Raw genomic sequence first — 9,095 nt, forward strand, 5'->3', positions numbered from 1 at the left:
ATGATGTATAGCTTACATAGTTCCCTCGGGGATCCTATGTGGCTAAGAAGGACATTTCCTTGACTCATGATAACTAGTTGGGCAGTTCACTTAAGACTATGTAATAATTTCACCCACTCATTGAAGGTTAGATTAAGTAATCTCCCTCACTTTAAAAAGAAAAGGCATTATGTAAGTAACTATAATTCATCCAAAACTTTGTGAGGGATAAAAATGAAGAAACTAAATTTATCCATCAAAAATTAAAGAACTAAATGAAATGTAACATATGAACTTTAAAGTGTATGACATTAATACAACTCAGAGCTACAATAACTGACATAAATACCAACTATCATTTGACTTCAGGATAACGTTTCCTCTAGAACCATCTAGTTCCTTTAGGAAAATTTTGAATGAAAAAGAAAAATTTAATATAAGAATCCTCAATATGACATAGAGACTATAGGCCCTCAAGATTTATCTTGATAGAGTATAGAGAGGTGGAGGACAAGAAGCTGTTGATCACCAAGCAGATCAACCTAGTAACAACTAGCCATACCAAGATTAGGCATATAACCACCCCAATTATGACCTACAAGATGCCCCTGCCCATGCCTATGCAAAGTATGGCAGCTTTTCCTTCTTCAAACCCATGGTCATTGTTCCTTCTAAAAATATAATGTGATTTAAACGAGTTGGTAATAATCAAAGTCTTCGAATTTTTCTTGTCTTTCTTTCTATTTTGATCTTCTAGAGATAAATAAAATTCATAAGATGTATTACTGCATTAAAATGTTTCGACCTAGTTTATGCTTGACCATGTATTAATATCTTTTCACATAAAATTAATGAATATGGACTTAATTAGAAGCAAAACTTGAAGTTATATGATTCTAGATTAGTTCACAGTAACAAATTAGTGAACGTTTTCTCTCTTTCTGAGAAATCAAGAATGATAACATTTGTACCTACCTATGGAGAGTATGACAAACAGAATATGTACCTGTGTATCCAAGCAAAGAATGAGAGAGTGGGAGGTTAATATGGATCACCAATCACAACATACTTCACACAAAATTGGCATGAAAAGGTTGATCATGTTCCTCCTCTTCTCTCCTTCTCCAATATGTCATCTCATCTGCAAAATATTTAAACACCCCCTTAGAAAGCTTGAGTAAGAAATCTCGCTCTAACACTGAGGCAGACACACAGAGAGACAAATATAGAAACGAATGAAAATTACCGCTCAAACTCTATTCAAAGATAATAGAGAACTGCAAATGCTTTTAAAACCAGGCATGCTCTTGCATATAGAAATGATCTAAGCATACCAAACAAACCTAAGGACATTAGGCTCTTACCTTGAAAGAAAAATATTATATTATCATCTCATCTTCATCCTCAATGGAATCCTCCTTTTCACCTATTACAAATCAAAGTTTATTTCAACACTAAGCCAAAACCAAGAAGTAAGCAAAGAAATTAAATGTAAATGAGCTTTCCCACAAGATGTCAGTGATTAAAACCCTGGAGATTTCTCACAATTTCAGTCGAAAATCCATTTAATAAGTAAAAGCGTTTTAACCTGTGATATGAATAACAACTCTCAAGGCTCTATGTCATTCTCTACCAAGGTTTAAAACTCAACTGAAATCTATAAATTATGGAAAGAAAAATTAACAAAGTAAAGCACCTAGCCAATGGATAAAAATGAAAAAGGAAAAAACAGCCAACGAAAAGCACCCAACCAAAACAATGTGTACCTATATTCTTCAGCAGACTTGTATCCATGATTCCTTCCAAAAGCTCGATAAGATAATGGTACTTTTAGTGCTCCATACATATTAATGCAGGCCATTCTCTAACTGGAAAAACCATATCCTCTGTTGTACACCCTACAACAAAATAAAATTACCTGGAAAAAAAATGTGAACACAAAGAAATACTGAAGAAATTAATGTTAACACTCATCATCTAAGAGGTTGGTTGTTTACCTGACCGAAGGCCTGGCTACATAGGTTAACATTACACGTACCTGCAGAGACCATGAGATACAGGGATCAGTGGATGTTTTTGTGTCTTTGGGAAAGCAAGATTGGAAGAGTCGGTGCCTTCCTTGCTAAAATGAACAAAGGTACGGACATCCTTTAGCACGTCTATATTCTGTCTTATTAAGAGGTTTTTTTTTAACCTGACCGCAGGATATTCTGAGCCTTTATGTCAAAGTGCATGATGGGTTCTCTGCACTGCTCGTGCAGAGAAGCCAGGCCCCTCGCAGTCTCCATTGCCACGTTGCAATGCTGTTCCCACGTCAAACACCCTCTGTCGCCGTCCCGACACGAGAATAGCCCATTTATCCAAAGAACCGTAAAACAGGAGCCTCTGGCGGGAATGGGCGGCAGCCCGGGAAGCCTCTTCAAGAAGGCCGCCTCCTTCATTTCTTCCGGATCGATCCCTTCATCCATGACTACCACCTTCGCTCGGCTCCTTCGCCCGAATAGGATTGTTATCAGGAAGAGGAACAGAGCGACGGCCGCCGAACTCAACGTGATCCCAGCTATGCTGCCAATTCTCAGGGAATTACTAGAGTCGGAGGTCACATTAGGAGGCAACTTACTGAGAACCTTCAGGGTCATAAGCCTAGGCATTGTATGTCTGGTTCGCAGTCAATTTCAGGGTCGATAGTGGGCCGTCTTCAAGGTAACACAACGAGGAACCGCTGCGGAAGGAGGCAGCATTGCAAGGAGCAATTGGAATTGCACAGGCTACTGCATTTTTCGACCGTGGAGACGTCCGCTTCAGGCTCTAGCTAGTCATTGGGATAATAATCCACGCCGTCGAGCTATAATGGGTGGGAGCCTACGGCTGTTATAGATTTGACACAATACGTACCTGCAGAGACCATGAGATACAGAGATCAGTGGATGTTTTTGAGTTTCTGCGAATAGAGTGTGGAAGAGTCGATTATAATATATTAATGAACAATGTGTACGAATGTCCTTTCTACGTGTCCGAAGTTCACTGCAAAAGACAAAAGAAGAAACAGGTGGAGACTCCTCCCACCTGTTGCAATATTATTAAACTCTACCTGTGAAACGATATTATTAAATGAAGCCGAAGCTTCTCATCTCATAACACTCTCTTTCACCTGTTGCAAAATTATTAATCAGATCAAAATCCATAAGCAAGAACTGCCAAATAAAATAAAAGCATCCTATTGAAGCCCTTGCAATTCCCATAGCTTCATTGTGAAGTAGAAATAATGAAGGAAAACGATTTCATTAGGGCTTTATGCAGCTAAAACTACAAAACGACTATTAACCATTATTTACGAGGAGGCTTCTCACTGTACAGATTTATTAGTAAAAACTACCTGAATAAACATAAATTGAAAAATAAGTGCATACCTGTTCCTCCACCCCGCTGGGTAACATGGGTTTCATCTCTAGCGATTCTCCTGCTCTACATTACAACAACAAAATAAATTCACCCTCGCAATTGATGCAAACACCCAGGGTAAAAGAAAGAACGACGAATTACAACTATAACCAAAAAAAATGAAGACAGCAATTACAGTCAAAACGTAAAAACCGAGAAAAATTAAAAAAACTGCAAAAACCAAGATGCATGGCCATGCGAAGAAAACAAACATCAACAGTAAAAGGCAAGCCAATGCAATGCGGAGTAGAGATGCTGCAGAGATGAAAGTCTGCACGTAATTTGATATACGAAAATGTCATATATATATACTCTCCTTTTCAAACGGTCAGACGCTCAAAGCGCTCTGAAGCGAGAGCTTTTCCGTTTGATAAGCAGTGAGGGCATTCCATTCCCAACCGCATGCGCTTACAAATTTGAATTCGCCGCTGCAGGAAAGAGGGAAAAACAGCCCTCTGCTTTTGGAAATATTCTTTGGCCAGCTTTTGTAAAGGACCTTTTTGTCTGGCATTAGTTTTTCGAGCGTCTCTCCATCTTTATTTGTTTTTCAATATGTTTATTTAATTTTAAATTCTTTATTTGTTTTTCAATATGTTTATTTAGTTTTAAATTATAATATTTTTAGTTTGCTCTTCAACCTATTTATTTGGTTTTAAATTATAAATATTTTTATTTTATTTTTATTTTTTACTAAAATTTATTAATTTTTTTATTTAATTATAATATATATATATATATATATTATTTTTAATTACCATTTATTTGTATTGTGCATTATATAATTTTTAATATATTTAATTTTATCAAAGTGCTTATTAAAAAGATAATCCTACTATGGATAACATGATAGTTGAGGAATGAAAAAGGATAGAGCGAAGTCTTTTTTTAAGTAAAATAGTATGGAAAACATGGTCGCAAAAGAATAGTTTGAGGAAAGATTTAAAGTAAATATTTTGTATAATTGAAAAAAGGTAAGGTTTATTAATAAAAATATTTATTTAATTTTAAATATATTTAGTTATATTAATAATTTTGTTAAAATATTTGTTGTTGAATGTTTGGATGAAGAGGAGATTGAGTTTCTGGATCGTGTATTATAAATATTAATTTAGTTTTTTTAATATGAAAATTGTGTATAAAATGTAATGGACTTGATAAGGTATAAATGAAGTTTCAAGAAAATGGATGATGAAAGATTTTCTTTTTATTGTAAATATTAATTTAGTTTTTTTTAATATGAAAATTGTGTATAAAATGTAATGTAGTTGATAAGGTATAAATGAAGTTTCAAGAAAATGGAGGATGAAAGATTTTATTATTATCTAGATTATAATATTGGTTTTGGATTTTAATCGAAAATTGTTGTAAATTAATAATAATATTTTTTATATATTATAAATAATATAAAAGCTTGTTTTTTTTTACTATAAACTTTGTTAATATAGATACATTGGATTAGAGTTCCAAAAGTTGGAAGTCTATACATAGTTTAGGATTGGAAGGTTCAAGGGTTCAAGATTGAGACAATTATGTGGGTTTATTGGTGCCTTTTATGATAAAACTATTAAAAGAAAACGAAGACAAGATTATTTAGTCAAACCAATCCACATGTATGTTCACTACAAAATTAGGATACCAATCCGAGATGGAGGCCTCTTTCAACAAACAAGTAGTTTGATGGTGGAGTTACATTAAAAAAGCATTGGTGCGTTGAAACACAAGTTAGCATTATGTTTTTCTCTCTCGAACAAGCTTCTTACATGGGGCAACATAGTTAAACATGGGTGGATTGGTCCAAGTAAATGCTTGTTGTCAAGAATGTTAGAGGAATCGATTTCTCATATTTGTATTGTTTGTTTATTTGCTCAACATGTTTGGAATCTAGCAAAAATCACTTATAATCCTATTTTAACATCTTGGAACAATGCATCTTTAGAAGATGGTGTAATGAAATAGGCAAAAGATAAATCTATACATGCATTTCTTTTTTTTCCTGCGACATTTTTATGTTCTTTGTGGTGGACTCATAATTGTGTTATATTTCAAGAAAAACATTTTCTGATTGAAGTGGCCATTGGAGTTATGGACTCCACAGTAAAACAATTTAAGGTATATCCCAAGGAAAAGAAACAAAGGATTCCTATTATCCCTCCAATGAGCAGAGAGGTGCCCTTGGAATTCTTTGATAGGTCCAGCCAAGGCCAATCTCTGTTGTGTGGAGCCGAAACAATGCTCTTTATAAGCAATCATCATCTTTACCATGTTTGATTTGCTCCCAGCGAAGGTACAAACACTAGAATTGAGTTCAACCTTATGGGCTTTGCTTCATGTGGCCAATTTTTACAATGTTAGGAAATTATATATTTTTGGAGATTCCAAGCTAGTGATAGATTGGATGTGTGATAAATTAGGCGTGGTTAATCCTCATTTGGAACATATTTTACAGGAAACCAAATTTGAAGCAAGGAATTTGGAATAGCTTGAGGTGAAACACATATACATAGAGTTAAATAGGCTTGTTGATCATTTTTCAAAGAAATCTCTAAGGGTTTAAGGTGGTACATTGGAAATCATAGAATTTATGGTCATTCAATTCTAGTTCTAATCAGTCTCCACAACGTTGTTGTTGTTGTTGTTTTAAACTGTGGTGAATGTTGTTGTTTTAAACCATGGTGAATTAGTAACTCGCAGGAGTAATCTGGGCAAGGCCTAGGATTAAACCTCGTAGCTGTCACTATAACACCAAGAGTATATCCAATAACACACAAGCCAAATATACCAGAAACTCAGGCAAGGCTTAGGATTAAACCTTGTCGTTGTCACTATAACATCAAGAGTATATCCAAGCCCACAAGCCAAATATACCAAAAACTCATAGTTCAGTCTAGGACTGAGACGTCTAGAGACCACCGAAAACTAGAGCCGAGATCCTAGACTCCAATGGGATGCTATCCTTCTAGCCTTCCTATGACGGGTCATAGTGTCCCCCCCTGGGATTTGAAACTGAGTGGATGGGATAACAACCTAGTGAGACAACCACCTAATTGTTACACGAAGATACACAAGAGTTGTTGTTTTACAAGAACTAAAGCCTTTTGAGTTGGGATAGGAATGTATATATCTTTTCAAAGGATATTGATACGTTATGATTGAACCTCTTCATAATATATATTTTTGAAAAGAAATATAAGTTTTTGTTTTGGGAAAAATAATTTTGTTAATATATGAACTAAGGTAGCCATATAAATTAAATAATTGGTAAACTTCAATAAAAATCAATTAATAATAAGTATCAAAACCTTAATTCATAATACATCTCACTTTATTAATAAACAAAAAATACAACAACAAAAAACAACAACAACGCAACCATAGGACACGATTACAGTTCCACTCGAGGCCATAACATAGTTATGAGGCATGACAACCACAATAGCTTTTCCCATAGTAAAGAATGCCAGAATTCAGAAGCCAGCCATCAGCTTAGCAATCCCCATTCGAATTCTAACATAACGCATTCCAACATCCCTCGTAGGGACAACAACCCATCTCCTGGCATGTCAATCCCTCATGCAGGAACTCGAACCATAAATACTAATCGTCATCAAAGTCTGAAATCAGATATTGCCCAAGTCATTAACCTAACAGACATCCGCTTAAATCAGGCAACCGAATCCATCGTGAAGAAAGGTCTAAATTTTGCTATAACTCCTAATAAAATACCTGTGGATGAGGTTATTAGTAATATTGAAGTAGCAATTAAGGACCTAGACATAGCTAAAAGTGAAGAAATTAGACAAGACATTGCAAAAATTCTTAGAACCTCTAAACCTCCTTCATCCAACATATCCTTAGAAGAAAAAAGAGCTTTAAACAACCTTAGAAAAAATAAAAACATAGTCATCTTAAAGGCTGATAAGGGCAATGCAACTGTAATCATGAAGAGAATTGATTATGACAATAAAATGGAAGAACATCTAAATAACAGTGGTTGTTATAAAATCATTAATAAAGATCCCAATGATAAAATTCTACATGAGGTAATTAAAAAAATCAAAGAATCATCTCTTTACGACATCACAAAAAAGAAAATCATCCCTAATGGTTACATTATTCCTAGAATCTAAGACCTATAGTCAATACCATAGGTTCCCCTACTTACCTTCTTGCTAAATACCTTGCTAAAAAACTCAGACCCTATCTGGTAAAACCCCTTCTTATATTAAAGACTCCTCTTCTTTTGTCCAATGGATTAATAACATTGAAATGAAGGATGAGGACCTCATGGTTAGCTTTGATATTGTATCTCTTTATACTATGATTCCTATTGATGAAGCTATTAATATCATGAGGGACATCATTGATAAAGAAACTGTGAATCTTCTAGAGTTGTGCTTAAAATCATCTTACTTCAGTTTCAAAGGAAAAATATACGAACAAACCCATGGTGTGGCTATGGGCTCTCCTCTATCCCCCATAGTTGCCAACATCTTTATGGAGCACTTTGAACAAAAGGCTCTTAAGTCATTTCCATACACCCCTAAAGAATGGAAAAGGTTTGTTGACGACATATTTGCCAAATGGAGTCATGGCAAAGAAAAACTTGATCTATTCCTCAATCACTTAAACAGCCTCTCTAACCATATAAAATTCACTATAGAAATTGAAAATAACAACCAGCTTCCCCTTTTAGATATCCTTCTAACTAAAAAAAGACGGGTCACTTCGTTTCCAAGTCTACAACAAGAAAACTCATGCAGAATGATATCTGCATGCAAACTCTCATCACCAGCCTAAATAGAAAATTGGCATCATAAGGACCTTAACCACTAGGTGTTTCTGGGAAAAATAGTGTCTTGTCGAACGACTAACCCTCTAGGTTTGGTAGCTAACCTAGAAACAATAGTTAAAGCAATTCAATATCTTTCCTATGAGTGACATATAAGAAAGAGATTATGAAAGACCAACTTATAACTTTCGCTTGAATCCTCGCTTGATCTCCCTCTCCTTTGGCTGATCCTGTAACTCCTCTTCCTACTTAACACACTTCGAGAGTACTTGCATAGCTACAAAAACAAAGACCTGTCAAAGCATAATGATCCATCACAGCATAAACATCATAGAATCAGAAATATGATAAACAAATGAATGCATTTACAGTTAACATAATCAATTGGGAAAAATCTTAAAGAACTTCATTAATATCAAGGAGAATTACAACCCATAAGAAGTCTGATCCAGCGCCATCCTCCCAGCTTCAAGCCTTCTTCATCTCATGAATCAGCAAGAACATACCAACAATAACACAATGCTCTCACCTCAATACTGAAACTAGCAGCACTCCTTACAACTCAGAATAATTCAACCTTCTGATCTCTTGGATGGGAGATCCTTTTATAGATGATTGAAAGAGGGTGAGTCATCAATGGGGATGATGAATGCCATTCCATTTGTTGAAAATATTTCCACAAGAGAGGGGAATTGGAGATGGTTTCCTAGTTCCCTTGGTCATCCTTGGGCGAATTCAAAGAGGCAAGTGGCACAGGAGAAGTTTCTAGAAGATTCCATTAGCAACGAACTCACAAACTGTCCCGGAATTTTGTCCAACCTCGCCCATCGCACTTACTAAAGGGCCAAACTGCGATGCATCTCACTTAGATAGTCTAGAGATGCAT

General features: G+C 35.3%; 1 long non-coding RNA gene across 1 annotated transcript; it reads right to left on the reverse strand.

Annotated features, from left to right (window-relative positions):
* Positions 1 to 1,037: 1,037 nt before the first annotated feature.
* On the reverse strand, positions 1,038 to 1,978 carry LOC149214851 (uncharacterized). The gene is made up of 3 exons (XR_016250425.1): positions 1,746 to 1,978; positions 1,344 to 1,405; positions 1,038 to 1,120 (listed from the first exon to the last, which is right to left on the reverse strand). It is a non-coding gene; the product is annotated as an uncharacterized LOC149214851 (long non-coding RNA).
* Positions 1,979 to 9,095: the final 7,117 nt, after the last annotated feature.

Source organism: Pinus tabuliformis, chromosome 1_1 (assembly GCF_031772625.1).
Source record: "Pinus tabuliformis cultivar Carrire ecotype Pingquan chromosome 1_1, CPIR1, whole genome shotgun sequence".
NCBI classification, from domain to species: domain Eukaryota; kingdom Viridiplantae; phylum Streptophyta; class Pinopsida; order Pinales; family Pinaceae; genus Pinus; species Pinus tabuliformis.